Here is a 16,454-nt window from a genome sequence, read left to right as displayed (position 1 = left end):
GTGCAATTTGTCGCATCTTCCTCCGTGGTACCTGCCTCAGACACCTTACCTTCTGTCACTGCAGAACTATCACATTCTGCACACGCTGCTCCAAACTCTGAATCTTGCAGCATGGCTAATCAACTAATACCACCAGTTGCATCTCTCAGCAAACCTGTGATGGAGATCATTTTGGAGGCTAGAGGGCCTAGTACTCGAAAATCTTATGCGGACAAATGGAAAAGATTTTGTGCCTGGAACCAAGCACAAGGAATAAGCACAGCAATACCCAATATTCCTCAGATTCTGCAATACTTAACTGAGATGCTTCACAAGGGCCTATCTTTTTCTTCCATAATCCAAACTTCTGCCATTTCAGCTTATTACAACACAGAGCCTCCCCTCTTTTCTCATCCTCTGCTAAAGCAGTACCTCAGAGGGGCCAAAAATATAACCCCTCCCAGGAGAGCACCAACTCCTGCATGGGACCTTAATTTTGTTTTGGAAAAACTCACTCTGCCTTCTTTTGAGCCAGCTGCTACTGCGGACCTAAAATTCCTCTCTTGGAAAACAGCTTTTCTTTTAGCAGTCACTTCAGCTAGAAGGATTTCAGAACTACAGGCTCTCATGGCAGTGGAGCCTTTTATTATTTTTTTACCTGGACAGGGTGGCCCTCAGGACCAATCCATCCTTTATGCCTAAGGTGGTATAATGTGTGGCCCTTTATCAGACAATTCATCTGCCAACTTACTTCCCAAATCTGCAGAACAAGGGTGAGTAGATTCTGCATTCATTGGATGTACCCAGACAACTAAGATTCTACTTAACAGGACAAAATCTCTAAGAAAATCTGAACAATTGCTGGTGGCACTTGCTGCAGGGGCAGCAGGAAAGGCCATTTCAAAGCAGACTTTTTCAAAATGGATAAGCCCATTGTATTAGTTTCTGCTACATGCACTATGGTAAACCTATCCCCAAGGGGATCGGATCTCCGTCCACTAGGGCTGCATCTACTTCTGCAGCTTTTCTCAGAGGGGTTCCTACCAGAGACACTCTAGAGGCTGCTACCTGGAGCTCAGTTCATACGTTCACCATACATTACCATTTACCTCTCTCTTCTCTAAATCCAGAGCTGGCTTTGCCACTGCTGTCCTGCAGGGCCTTATAGCTGCTTCTAATTCTGTATAAATCCATCTTCCCAACCGTAGCTTTGGAAATCTACCCAATGTAATGACTGCAACAGTGAAACACTAAGAACATAGTACAGTTGTGTACACTTACCATAAATGTAGATGTTTGAGTGTATTCACTGTTGCAGTCCTGGATGTTCGTGTTTCACTGTTGCCGTCATTACACCTGGGTTATCCTGCTGGCAGGCTACTCGCAGTCTGCTTGAATTCCAAAGTCCTGGTCCGGCATCTGTTGCTGTCGCCTCTTCCCTGACGTCAGTGCGCCAGGGGTATAAAAGATGCAGCAGACGCCATTTTCTTCAGTCTTTCTTGCTGCGCGGTGCCCGAAGCAAAAGCAGTTCGCAAGTGCCGGTCGGCTGACTCCTGAGATTTGTGTTCGAATTTCAGATCCGAAGTCTTCATTTAAAGCTAAGTACCCCATTGGGGAAACTTTTTTCTTGCTCCGGACCGATGTCAGAAAAAGTTAATTGTATTTCTTGTGGGAAGCAAATACCTCATAAGGACTTCCATTCTTATTGTATTCCTTGCCTAGGCCCTGATTGCGACGTCGCTAATTGTAGGTTTTGTGCTAGATTTAACCAACGCACTATTATGTGTCGGCACGATTTTGTATTTCACTACTTTGGCCAAAGATTTAATTACACAATGTCTGATCGCGATCAGACTACCGCAATTCACAAGAAACGCAAGGAAAAGGACAGGCATCCGAGGTCAAAAACTGACTAGGCTTCTTCTAAGCCAGTCGCCAGTTCTCAGTGAGGTGCTTTTGCAGCCCCTGATGCCCACTACCTCAGAGCCGCAGGCCGCTTCTGACTCCCACGTGGAGCCGACTAGGCCGCAGGAAGCTCAAGGTATTGGACACTAGGAAAATATCCCTTCAGATGGGTCCGGAGCCGCTGAACAGGCATCGGCTTCTGAAGGTGTTTTCAGGCCTACACAGTTATATGTAAAACAGACTTCAGCTTCAAAGGCGAAGACTAAAGCTCCACTAAAGACAAAGAAACAAGTACAGCAATCCCATGGACAGGCCTCCATGCCTAAAAACAGATGCTCAAAATGGCCGAAGACCTAATTACTTTGATCAGGGGTTCCCAACCCCCTCCTGATAAGAGGCCTAGGCAAGAGACAGAATATGAATCTTCAGATCAGGTTTCCATTTCCTCTGATTCCTCTTCTGAACATGAATACTCTCTTCCTCCCTATGAGGATTATGATGCTGAAGAATCTATCCCTTCAGCCTCTCCTCCTGGGGATTATTCTTTTGGGGAAACACTGCATACCATGAGGGAGCACTTCCACTGGGAGAGCCAAGACTACTGAGAATCTAAGAAAAGGCTTAGAGACTTCCTTTTACTTCATCAGCACAGGCCTCTTGCTATTCCTCCTTTTTTAGACATTGTAGATGTATTTTCAGAGTCCAGCCTGTCTCCAGACTCTACCCTCCAGCACCTGTTAAACCAGACAGATACTACAGGGTTCCAGATTCCCATCAATTTCTTTATAAAAACCCTGCTACTGACCTAGAAACTATATCTCAGGGTCCCAAAGAGGTCAAGGCTTCCACTGCAAAAAACCCTATCCCCTCAGACAGGGATTCAAGGGAATTGGACAGATCGGGGGAAAAAGATTTATACTTCTGCTACCTTGGCTGTAAGAGCTTTAAATTGTCAGTTTCATATGCTTAAATATCAGCAATACTTAATGTGACTGCATAAACAGAAAATGTTGACATTCTGAATGTGCAGAAAACAAAGAAATGCAGGATTTATTGCATGCAGCTGAACAAGTGGGAAAACTTGCTTTGCAATGTGGTTTTGACTCTCTGGAGGCCTCCTGCAGGGCCGCTGTTACGGGTACTGTCATTAGGAGGCATGCTTGGTTAAAGGAACAGAATCTGCCTGATCATGCTAAAGCAAAATTATTAGATGCTCCACTACAGCATGATACTTTATTTGGTGTTAAAGCAGAAGAGGTGTTGAAGAAAATGGAGAACAAAGCGAAGTCTATGCAGACTGTTAAGGATTTCTTACAGGTACAGCCACTCAGATTTAACAGGAGCTGGCCTTCAAAGAATTGGTCCTTACCAGTGTCAGACAGGCCACAAAGAGGCAGATACAGACGCCCCAGAGGCAAATCCCAGCCCCAAGGCTCATACAGGTCTAAACAATGGGGTTCTTCTACCTCCAAAAGCGGAGAAGACAAATCTCAGCCATACAGGAAACAGTCCCAATGACTTTCCTCTGCCAGCACCAAGCACTTATCCTTTGGCAGCCCCCTTAGGGGAAAACTAGCACTTTTCTTCACAAAATTGGCTCATGATCACCCAGGACAAATGGGTCTTGAATATAGTGTCACAGAGCTACAGGTTCCATTTTCCACCCTGCCAAGGTCAAAAGGTATGACAGACCTGCCACACAATCAGTGGGCAGAGGCACAAAAACAAGTTTAATCTCTCATGGACATGAGGGCCATTCAGCGAGTGCCGCAGCAAGAGCAGGGGCAAGGATTTTACTCCAGACTTTTCTTGGTACCCAGAAAGGACAGCCTGGAGACCAATACTCGACCTGTCTATTCTAAACACATTTCTGGACATTCCAAAAGTCAAAATGTTGACTCTGCAACAACTTCTGCCCATGCTGGGCAAGAAGGCTTGGCTTGTAACATTGGACCTAAGAGGCATACCTGCATGTCCCAATTAGACAATCTTGCAGAAGATACGTCAGATTCATAGCTGACTCAATGGACTACCAATTCTCTGCACTGCCCTTTGGCTGATCTACTGCGCCCAGGGTCTTCACAAAATGCCTGGTACCAGTTATTGCATTTTGCAGGCAAAGAGGAATTCAAATATATCATTACTTGGACGACTGCCTTATTCAAGCAGAGAACAAGGACATTCTACTAAAGCATCTGGCGTTTGTAAAAAGATTACTAATTTGCCTAGGGTACACAGTGAACAAAAAAACAAAACTAGTACCCTCTCAAGAGATAATATTCCTGTGTGCAAGCTTAAATACAACTGCCCAGATGGCTTATCTCACACCAGACAAAGGCGAATGACTTCTTATTTCAAAATGTTGGCAACAAAGACCCAGTTATCTGCAAGAAAAATTCTGCAGGCTTTGGGTTTCATGGCGTCCTGCATTCTGCTAATTCCACATGCAAGACTGCATATGAGGACTATACAATAGTATCTAAAAAGTGTTTGGACTCAACATTGCCACAGCCTGGAAACATTAATTACCCTCATTCCCTGCCTGCAGCAGGGTTTTCGATGGTGGGCACAAGCCTGTCACCACAAGGGACAGCCATTCACTTTACCCACAGCCAGGCAGACATTAACAACAGATGCATCAGACTATGCCTGGGGGGCACACCTGGCAGGAAAGTGTATTCAGGGCAAGGTGATCCACAAGCCAAATGCATCTTCATATCAATCAAAAAGAGATGCTAGCTGTTCAAAATGCCTTGACAGCCTTCAAGGATCTGCTTCGTTCAGGACAACTGCTGATAAAGACGGACAATACTACAGTCATGTGGTACATAAACAAGCCGGGAGGCACATTCCTATCCCCTCTGCAGACTAGCCATGACTTTGTGGGACACAGCATTGACTTTCCAAGTACACCTGCAAACAATTCCTGCCAGGAAAGATAAATACTCTGGCAGACGACTTAAGCAGAAACCTCACGGATCCCCACGAGTGGAAACTGGATCCACAAGTCTTCAGCATGATATCAAAGAAATGGGGATGCCCAGACATAGATCTATTTGCCTCCCCTCACAACTGCCAACTACAGAGATTCTGCACAAGGACTTATCACAAGCAAGCATGGAAAGTGGATGCTCTCTCATTCAGCTGGAAAACCCTAACTGTATACGCCTTTCCTCCTCTGCCTCTCCTCCCCAAGGTACTCCTAAAGATCAGACAAGAGAAGCCAAAAATGATTCTGATTGCCCCAGACTGGCCCCACCAGCACTGGTACCCAGTCCTAAAGAGCTTGTCTCAAGGCCCAGCCTGGACATTACCTCTAATTCCTCACTTACTGACCCAACAAAACAATCGGACCCTGCACAGCCAACTCAGGACCCTAAATCTGGCAGCATGGCAGATAATGCAGCCATTCAGAACACACCTCTCTCTAAAGCAGTGATGGATGTTATTTTGGTGGCCAGGGGGCCCAGTACCAGAAAATCTTGAGCAGAAAAATTGAAGAGATTCTGTGCTTGGGACAAGGAATTGACACGTGTACCAAATATTCCTCAGATTTTACAATACCTAACTGAGATGCTGGACAAAGGCCTATCCTTTTCATCAATTAAAATCCACGCCTCTGCCATTTCAGCTCATTTACAATACGGATCCACCTATTTTCTCTCCTCCATTGCTAAGGCAGTACCTCAGAGGGGCCAAAAACATAAGACCTCCAAGGAGAGCACCAATACCTGCATGGGACCTCAATTATGTCTTGGAAAAACTCGCACTGCCTCATTTTGAGCCAGCCAATACAGCAGAGATAAAGTTCTTATGGAAAATAGCTCTGCTCCTAGCAATAACCTCTGCAAGACGAGTCTCAGTTACAGGCACTCATGGCTGTGGAACCTTTTATCATTTACCATCCAGACAGGGTTTCTCTGAGGACAAACCTGACATTTATGCTGAAGGTGTAGTGTCCAGCATGGCCCTTAACCAAGCCATTCATCTGCCTACTTTTTATCCAAACCCACAGAATAAGAGTGAGAGACTCGTGCATTCTTTGGACATACACAGACAGCTACACTTCTACTTGGACAGAACTAAAGCTTTCAGAAAGACTGAGCAACTCTTAGTGGCATATGCTGCAGGATCACAAGGAAAGGCCATCTCAAAGCAGACTATTTCAAAATGGATAGGACACTGCATTCGTTTCTGCTATTCACAACATGGCAAATCAGTGCCTAAGGGCCACGTTCAACCAGAGCAGCAGCCACATCAGCAGCCTTCCTCAGAGGAGTACCAACCAAAGACATTTTAGAGGCTGCAACTTGGAGTTCAGTGCACTCTTTTACAAAGCACTACAACTTACCTCTCTACTCTAAATCCAGAGCAGGCTTTGCCACTGCAGATGTTCTTCGTCTCACATTGCTGCAGTCATAACCTGTGGGTAGTCTGCTGTCCTCCATCGGCCCGAATACCAAAGAGCTGGGCTGGCGTCGGTCATTGTCGCCTAGAGCTGACGTCAGTACGTCGTAGTACATAAGCGCATGACCGACGCCATATCCTCAGTCTTTCTTGCCGCGTGGTCCGAAGCAGAAGCAGCGTTTGCAAGTGCCGTTCGGCGTTATGAAATTTTCATTTCTCGAGTTTCAGACCGAAGACCAAGTTGGGCAAAGTACCCCGTTTGGGAAATCTTTGTCTTTTCTTGCCTCAGTTATCCGGATGTCAGAAAAAGTTAATAAGTGCATTTCTTGTGGGAAACAGATACCTCATAGGGATTATCATTCTTTCTGTATTCCTTGCTTAGGGCCTGAGCACGACGTGGTCGGGTGTCGCTTTTGTGCTAGATTTAACAAGCGCACCATTAAACTGAGATTAGACTGTGCCAGGCTTGTTTTTGGTAAAAGGTGTAACTATAACATGCCGTCGGATCCTCCGCCCGCTACCGCTAAAAAGCGTAAAGATAGATCTTTGAAGTCTAAACCGGATGAGTCGTCCGTTGCGGACGCCTGTTCTATGGAGCCTCCGGTTGTATCTGTGGATCCTGCCGAGGGTTCGGCTGAATCCCATGGGGAACCTTTACTTTTACAGGAGTTGGCCTCTCAGGTGTTAGGCCCGGTTGAAGGTGCTTCTCAGGTGTCTGTAGTTCCATCTTTACAGAAGGTTATTAGGCCTTCTACTTCAGTGGCTAAAGCCCATGCTAAGGCCAAACCTTGTCATGTTGGCCCTGGTCATAGTTCTAGCTCTCCAGCCCCCTGTTCCTAAAAAGCATATGTTAAAAATGGCTGAGGACTTGATTACTTTGATCAGGGGTTCTATGCCCCCCCCAGAGAAGAGGCCTAGGGTGGAGGCAGATTTAGAGGGGATGGATCATTCCTCAGACTACTCTGATTCCTCAGCTGAAGAAATTCAGGAATTCCCTTCTTATTTAGATTCGGATGCGGAGGACTCCTGTCCTTCTGCTTCTCCTCCAGAGGATTTTTCTTTTTATGAGACTTTACATTCCATGAGGGAGCATTTCAAGTGGGAAGGTCAGGATTTTTCGGATTCTCTGAAACGGCTCAGGGAATTTTTGTTTCTGCCACAGCATAGGCCCTTGGCTATTCCTCCTGTCTTAGAAGTTGTTCAGGATGTTTTTTCTGAATCTTCCCTTAATCCTGATTCTTTACCTCCTGCCCCTGTTAAGCCAGACAGATATTATAGAGTTCCAGAAGCACATAAGTATTTGTACAAGAGTCCTAGAGCTGATCCGGAAACTATTTTTCAAGGTCCAAAGGGTATTAGGGCTTCTGTGGCTAAGAATCCAGTTCCTTTGGATAAAGATTCTAGAGCTTTAGATAGGTGGGGGAAAAAAGTGTACACCTCCTCTACGTTAGCTATGAGGGCTTTGAATTGCCAATTTCATATGCTGAAGTATCAGAATTTTTTGTTAGGTCAATTGAAATCTAAGGTGGATGCCTTATCTGAGGGTATAGAGTGCAAGGAGCTCCAAGAGTTGGTTCATGCATCAGATCAAGTTGGCAAGCATTCTTTGCAGTGTGGTTTCGATGCTCTTCAGGCTGCATCCAGGGTGGCTGCCACAGGTTCAGTTATTCGTAGACATGCCTGGCTTAAGGATCAAAATTTGTCAGAGCATGTTAAGGCTTGGATTTTGGATGCTCCTCTTCAATCTGAAGTACTTTTTGGTCCTTCTGTGGAATCAGTTTTGAAAAAGATGGAAGATGAGGCTAAGTCTATGCAGACGGTCAAAGATTTTATGCAGGTGCAGCCCCCTAAGTTTAGTAGGAATTGGCCTGCTAGAGGATGGTCTTTTCCTTCTTCGGATTATCAGTCTAAGGGCAGGTCTAGGCGTGGTAGAGGCAGAGCTCAAGCTCAGGGTTCTTTCAGACCTAGGACTTGGAGTTCTCCTGCACAGTCTTCTGGTGATGGCAGGGGTCAGCCTTTTTGTAAACAGACCCAATGACCTGTGTCTTCCGCTGCCAGACCCTTCTCTACTGGCAGCTCCTCTAGGAGGAAAGTTGGGACTTTTCAAACAAAACTGGCATTTGGTCACCCAGGACAAATGGGTGTTGGATATAATAAATCACGGGTACAAGTTTTATTTTCACACTTTTCCTCCTTTCAAAGGCATGCCGGATGTGCCTCCTCAGCAAAGGATGGAGGCTCAGGAGCAAATTTCTTTACTTTTACAGATGGGGGCGATTCAAGTGGTCCCTCCGTCAGAAGTAGGCCTAGGTTTTTATTCCCGTCTATTCCTAGTGCCAAAGAAAGGAAACACTTGGAGGCCAATTCTGGATTTGTCCATTCTCAATACCTACCTAGACATTCCAAAGTTCAAGATGTTAACATTACAACAACTTCTGCCTATGCTAGGCAAAGATCACTGGATGGTAACCCTGGATCTCAGAGGCCTATCTTCACATCCCTATCAGGCCCAGCTGCAGGAGATTCCTGAGATTTCGGGCTGGTACTTCTCATTATCAGTTCTCTGCATTGCCCTTTGGTTTATCTACTGCGCCCAGAGTATTCACAAAAGTTCTGGCTCCTGTAATTGCTTTTTTCAGACAGAGAGGAATACAAATTTATCCTTATCTGGACGATTGCCTGATTCTTGCTCAAAACAGACAAGTTACTACAACATCTCCAGTATGTAATGGCAGTTTTAAGGTGCCTAGGGTATTCTTTGAACGAAATAAAGTCCAGTCTAGTGCGCTCTCGGGACATGTGCTTTCTGGGTGTGAGACTGAATACTGCTTCTCAGATGGCATTTCTGACCCCGGACAAACAAAGAACTCTCTATCTATACTTCCAGCAGTTATCAGTAATGTCCAGGCTGACTGCAAGGACAGTCCTTCAAGCCTTGGGGTTCATGGCATCTTGCATTCTAGTACTTCCCACTGCCAAACTGCATATGAGGAAGATACAGTGGTATCTCAAAAGTGTGTGGACTCAACACTGCCACGGTTTGGACACTGTCATTCGATTATACCTTGCATCCAGAAGGAATTCTTGTGGTGGGCTCAGGAATGTCACCTAAACAAGGGACTCTCTGTGACCCGACCAGAGGCGAGTCAGATCCTAACTACGGATGCCTCGGACTTGGCTTGGGGAGCACACTTCAATGGGAAATGGATACAAGACATGTGGCCTCCCAAACTACTACATTTGCATATCAACATGAAGGAGATGTTAGCAGTCCAATTTGCTTTGATGGCCTTCAAGGACCTACTTCAGCCGGAACAGGTGTTGATTCGAACCGACAACACAACAGTCATGTGGTACATCAACAAGCAGGGGGGAACCCATTCCTACCCTCTTTGCAGACGAGCAATGATTTTGTGGGAGACTGCTCTGAGTTTGCAAATCAATCTTCAAGCACGGTTTCTGCCAGGAGCACAGAACTCCCTAGCAGATGTATTGAGCAGGCAAATTGTGGATCCCCACGAGTGGAAACTGGATCCTCAGGTATTCAAACAATTGACCGTGGCTTGGGGAACTCCAGACATAGATCTGTTCGCTTCTCCACTGAATTTTCAACTGCCAAAATTTTGCACAAAGATGTTCCACCCAAATGCTTGGAAAGTGGATGCTCTATCTTTCAGTTGGAACAACCTTCACGTTTATGCTTTTCCTCCTCTGCCTCTTCTTCCCAAGGTACTCTTGAAAGTCAGGCGGGACAAGCCTTGCATGATTCTAATAGCACCAGATTGGCCACGCCAGCATTGGTATCCTCTGCTGAGGAGTTTAATTCAGGAGCCTCCTTGGCTTCTGCCACAGGTTCCTCATTTGTTATCCCAGTCAGACAATCATTTTCTCTATGTTCGGGTGCAGTCCCTGCATCTAACAGCCTGGCATATTCTGTAATGGAGCCGGTGGGGTCTCAGCTTCCTCAACAGGTTTTAGATGTCATTTTGGAAGCCAGGCGGCCTAGTACTAGAAAGGTTTATGCTGATAAATGGAAGAGATTTTTTCTTTGGAGCACAGCAAAGGGCTTTGATGTTTCAGTGCCTAATTTGAGTTTTGCACTACAGTATCTTACTGAATGGACAAGGGTTTGTCATTCTCTTCTGTGAAGGTTCATGCTGCAGCCATTTCTGCTCACTATGATTGTGACCCTCCTTTATTTTCTCACCCTTTGTTCAAACAATTTCTTAGAGGGGCAAAGAATATAAGACCCCCACGTAGAGCTCCTACTCCTTCCTGGGATCTCAATTTTGTGTTGGAGAAGCTTACTTTACCTCCTTTTGAACCTGCAGCTACGTCTGAATTAAAGTTTTTGTCTTGGAAGACTGCTTTTTTGTTGGCCATTGCTTCTGCTAGGAGGGTATCTGAATTGCAGGCACTCATGGCAGTGGAACCCTTTCTGATATTTCATAAGGATAGAGTTTCTTTGTGAACTAACCCTACTTTTATGCCTAAAGTGATTTCTAATGTGGCCTTGAACCAGTCTATTCATTTGCCTACTTTTTATGCTGATCCCCAAAATAAGGGGGAAAAAGTCTTGCATTCTTTGGATATCCACAGGCAGTTACGTTATTATTTGAGCAGAACTAAGGAGTTCAGACAGACTCAACAGTTATTTGTTTCTTTTGCTTTGGGTTCACAAGGGAAAGCTGTTTCAAAGCAGACTATTTCAAAGTGGATTGGTCAATGTATTGCTTTTTGTTCTCATCATGGGAAGGATGTTCCTGCTGGGATCAGACCTCATTCTACTGCTTTTTTGAGGGGTGTAGCTACTAAGGATATTTTAGAGGCAGCTACTTGGAGTTCAGTTCACACTTTTACTAAGCATTACCATCTCCCTCTATTCCAGGTCCAGGACTGGGTTTGCCACTGTTGTTTTACAAGGCATGTTAGCAGCTCCTAATGCTATTTAGTTTGCCAGCCTCCCTTTTCCTTTGCTTTGGGATTCTACCCACAGGTTATGACTGCAGCAATGTGAGACGAAGAACATAGTACAGTTTTGTACCTACCATAAATGTAGATGTTCGAGGATCTACATTGCTGCAGTCCAATTATCCCTCCCTCCTTCCCCTCTATAGTTTGTGGTTGCTGTGTTTTTTTAGGATTATCTTTATTTCCACACTGGTAATGGTTGGGCGTTTACTATTTTGGCTCTGGCCTTCTTTCCTTCTTAGGCCTTCTGACATCTGGGGCAAGAAAGACTGAGGATATGGCGTCGGTCATGCGCTTATGTACTACGACGTACTGATGTCAGCTCTAGGCGACAATGACCGACGCCAGCCCAGCTCTTTGGTATTCGGGCCGATCGAGGACAGCAGACTACCCACAGGTTATGACTGCAGCAATGTAGATCCTCGAACATCTACATTTATGGTAGGTACAAAACTGTACTTTCTGCCGGGCCTTATAGCCTCGCCTAACCCTATTTAGACCCAGCCACCTAACCTTAGCTTTGGGATTCAACCAAATTGTAAAATCTGCAACAGTGAAACAGTATGAACATAGTACAGTTGTGTACCTACCATAAATGTAAATGTTAGTGTGTTCACTGTTGCAGTCCAGGTTACCCACCCACCATCCCCCTTTTCTTTGCTGGGACTTACCTGTACTTCTGTTCTATACAACCTATGTGGTGTATTTGCTTGTAGATGAAGGAAATGTTTACTTTAGTGCATGCATACTTATTGGCATTATTTTAGCCAACCCTTTTAGGGGCACCTGACATCTGGGGCAAGAAAAACTGAAGAAAATGGCGTCTGCTGCATCTTTTATACCCCGGCGCACTGACGTCAGGGAAGAGGCGACAGCAACCGACACCGGACCAGGACTTTGGAATTCAGGCCGACTGCGGGTAACCTGCCAGCAGGATAACCCAAGTGTAATGACTGCAACAGTGAATACACTCTAACGTCTACATTTATGGTAGGTACACAACTGTACTTTACCCACCCTCCAGCCCCCCTGTTTTTCTATTACAATACCTCTACTTTCTTTTACTATGCTTAAGCCTTTTTGGTGTGTTTACTTTTGTTTGGAGGTATATATTTTTTTTCTAAATTATATGCGTTTATATATATATATATATATATATATATATATATATATATATATATATATATATATATATATAAATAATCTCCCCAGTTGTGGGGCACCTGACATCTGGGACAAGAAAAACTGATGAAAATGGCGTCGGCGGTATGTTTTTTTACCCCTGACGTCATGGAAGAAGGGACAACCGATGCAGGACCCAAGACTTTGTTAATCAGGCCGACCTGAGGGCAACCTGCCAGCAGATTACCCAAATGTAATGACTGCAACAGTGAATACACTCATCTACATTTATGGTAAGTGTACTGTACTTTGCCTTCTCTGATGAACCTTTTCAGTTCTCCTGAACGGTTGTCCGACTGCTCATCTCTAGGTGCAGTTGGGGGTTCTCGTCTCTGCTCCAGACACCTCGGCATCAATCACAAAAGATACTTCGGTGTGGAAAATCATATCCAAAGGTTTTCATACAATTTCCACAAATTTCCACAAATTCCCCCAAGCAAAAGGAAAATTCTCTGATGTCCCACCCCAGTAAGAGGGAGGCAGCAGCTCTAGGAATTCAAAAGCTGCTAGACAAAAGTGTCATCCAGGAGTTCCCACCAGGCCAGAAATAATTCTGAATAGACTTGAGATTCTTTGTAGTGCCAAAGAAAATGGGACCTGAGACCACTTCTAGAAATCAGCAGAGTGAATCATTTTGTAAAGAACTCCAAAGTTCTGAGTGATAATGGTTCACTCCATTCTGCCATTTCTGCGCAAGCATGATTGGATGTGCTCTGTCGATCTTCAGGACTCAAACTATCAAAGGTGAACAGATGCTCCAGAAGAGATCTGCACTTTTGGTATGAGACCTATGCCCTTTGATCTCACCAGAGCCCTGAGTGTGTTTTCTAATTGTATGGCAGTGGTAGCAGCTCGCTAGGATTCTGAGTGTTTCCATATTTTCATAACTAAACAAAAGCACCCCCCACCCCAACCAGGCATCTCCTTAAAAAATCCAGGGTCTACTTGCTCCACTTATGTCATTCCCTTGGCATTGCAGTCGACTTTTGCAAATCACATCTTCAACCTGTTTAGAGCATAGAATTCATTGGTGCTTATTCTGACACAGTTGGTCAGATAGTGTCCCTTCCTCTGAACAGAGTGCGGACCTTCAGGTGTCAGTTATCTCACACCTTTCTCCTCCAGCCATTTTGATTCTTCAGACTTTAGGGTCGATGGCAGCAGTCATAACTTTGGTTCCTATGGCATGCTTTTATATGTGCAGCCCTTAATGGAGCTTAGATGTTCAGTGGTCAATTCTTTGCCATCCATTATCTTCACCAGTCAAACTCACACAAGTATGCAAAGACCCACCTGTGTTGATGGATTCAGTAGGGCAAGGGTTCTCAAGTCCTCCCTCTTTGTTTTCCCACCCCAGTAGCCACAGTAACAACAGAGGCTTCACAGTTGGGGGTGGGGGGTGGGGGCATTTCTTGGGATCAGAGTGCAATTGGCAGAAATATCTAATTTTTCATTTAAGTGAAAATGCTTCCTCTTTAGCTTCATCAAAATTTTGCAGGGCTTACCTTAAAGGTACCTTTTTGCTTAGGTCCCCAGTGAAGGATCCTATCCCACTGTAGGATTTAAGTTTTATTGCAAGGTTTAACTTCATGTCCATTTCTGCCTTTGACTAGATCTGACCTAAAGTTTTTATCTTTAAAAACTGTTTTTCTTGTAGCCATTACATCTGCGAGACAAAGTATCCAAGCGCCAGGCTGTGTTTGAAATCACCATATTTGGACTTCCACAAAGATGGTTACCTTATGGACCAATCCATCCTTCTGCCCAAAGTAGCTCTTTAATCAAGTCATGAATTTGCCTGTTTTCTTTCCCAACTTTGCTAGTAAAGGTGAATACATGTTTTATCTCCTGGATGTACATAGACTGCTCTGCTTTTATCTTTGTAGAACTAAAGATTGTAGAAAGACCAGTTTTTTGTCTCATTCTCTCACAACAAATTGGGTACACTGATTTCTAAAGTTAATTTAGCCAGATGGTTGACAGACTGCATAGCCTTTGTTTATGGTCAACGACGTTTGTCCTTATCCAGACCTTCTAAAGCACACTCCCACCAGGTCCATGGCGACTTCATCCACTTTCTGGTCTAGGGCTTCAGCTGATGACATTTGTGCCAAGATGATTGGTCCAGTGCTCATATATTTATTGCTCATTACAAATTGAGTTTGGTTTCCAGAGGCAGAGCTGCCTTTGGTTCTGCAGTACTTCGGAATATCCTTCCTGGAGGACCAGCCAGGGCTCATGTAGCTCGGGACTCTGTCCCATCAGTTGAGAAATGAATGAAAATTACATCTTCAGATGTTATGTACCCACCATAACCATGCATCTGTGTTGTCCATTTTCATTCTTCCTCAACTTTCCACTCTCCTTCCCCCTTCCCTTTTCTTTGTGGAGTGGCCTTATGGTTGATGTGGAACCCCTCTGTTCCTTGTTTGAGCCCCAGTCCTTTCTACCAACCCTCCTGTCTTGGGCTGAGGCTAGTTCTTTCTCTGTATTTTGGGGCAGCAAACTAGATCTGAGGTATTGCAAGGTAACTGTGGCATTATGGGTAAAGGGAGGAGCTGGAGAGTTGGATCCCAGAGTGTAGTAAATGCGGCCGAGCTGGATCTGAGGAAGAATGAGAAGTAGTCTCCTTTAACTTGCTGGTCACTGTCATCGTACCAGTTTAATTTTCTTACCTTTTTCTATTTCCAAAAATGTCCTTGATCCTCCAGGGAAAAATAGTCTAAAGACAGCAATGTGAAACTCACTTCTGCCCTTTGACATTGCTTGATTGTCTTTATAAACTTGCTTCTCTTCTGCCCTGTATTGTGAATAATTTTCTACAAACATACTGTTGTCCCCAATTTTTGGTAGTTTTCTCATCTGCAGCAGTTTTGTCAGCTTCAGTTCTTTCTGCTGTTATGATTGCATGTTTACTAATATAGGTCTTGTCTGCTTCTGTCTTTTTTTTTAAACTAGAAACATCTTTATTACTTGATCATGTATGACATAGGCAATCTCATTTATGTAAATGAAAATAAACCAAACCTACACAATCTCAATTGCAAACATACATTACAAACCATGCTGACACAACTGTAGCTATGAACATTACACATCACTTATAATATATCCAGTCATTGTCAGTCAGCAATTGCATAGTTTATTCAGTTCCTGCCTTTTTAAACCTTGTTCCTGTTCTGTATGCATTGATCCCACACTTCCCATTTTTTCCTATGTAATTTGCTTCTACTCTGTTCTAAAGTTCCAATTCCGGTTGTTTTCTCTCTGTTACTATCTTCACTACTTCTAGTAAAGTTAGTTTAGACTTTGATTTCCATTTTCTAGTAATTGTTTTTTTGGTAGCCATCATAATTAGACTCAGCAAGACCTTAGTATGCTTAGACAATTCCAATTCTGTGTCATAGCTGAAAAAAAACAATTTACTTAGTTACACAAATTTGCTCACCCAGCATCTCTGACAGAGCAGACTGCAGGAAATCTTTAAAGTCTGCCAACTCATTTCAGTCCCAGAAAATGTTCCAAGTTACCTGTTTCTTCCCCATCACAACTCCCAACATTTGCTTTTTTTTTACCAGAGGAAAAATTCTTTGGAGTCCACGTCTGGTATAAAAATACCTATGTAAACACTTCCAAGCAAAGATCCTAAATCTTCTAGACTTTATATATTTGGGAGACATACTTGCCTGCTTTCTCTTGGTCAGATTTGGAACATGCACAAGTTGTACTCTTGTCATTTAAATCCTGCTGTTGGACACCAGTCCAGTTAATGTAAACGTTCATAAAATTAATCTAATACATTCCTTCAGTTTTTCTGGCAGAGCAGAAAAATCTTAGGTTTTCATTGTATGCTGTGTGTTCTGTTAATTTTTTGAAGCCATTCGTGTTGAGATGCCTCATGTTCAATACAGTCTTTCCTCCATTTTACCCTTTGGGTTCTGCATTTTTGTCAGGTCATTTATATAGCTATTTAAAGTTTGTTACATTTCCAGGCTTTTGTCATTTAATTG

At 44.0% G+C, this 16,454-nt stretch overlaps 1 protein-coding gene across 1 annotated transcript in view; it reads left to right on the top strand.

Annotated features, from left to right (window-relative positions):
• LOC122801280 (arf-GAP with coiled-coil, ANK repeat and PH domain-containing protein 2-like) overlaps positions 1-16,454 on the top strand; it is a 2,104,317-nt gene that overhangs the window by 301,811 nt on the left and 1,786,052 nt on the right. The window lies entirely within an intron of this gene.

Source organism: Protopterus annectens, chromosome 4.part1 (genome assembly GCF_019279795.1).
Source record: "Protopterus annectens isolate FY-2018-M chromosome 4.part1, PAN1.0, whole genome shotgun sequence".
Classification (NCBI taxonomy): domain Eukaryota; kingdom Metazoa; phylum Chordata; order Ceratodontiformes; family Protopteridae; genus Protopterus; species Protopterus annectens.
The sequence above is the reverse complement of the archived record's forward strand: the minus strand, read 5'-3'. Positions and strand labels throughout refer to the sequence as shown.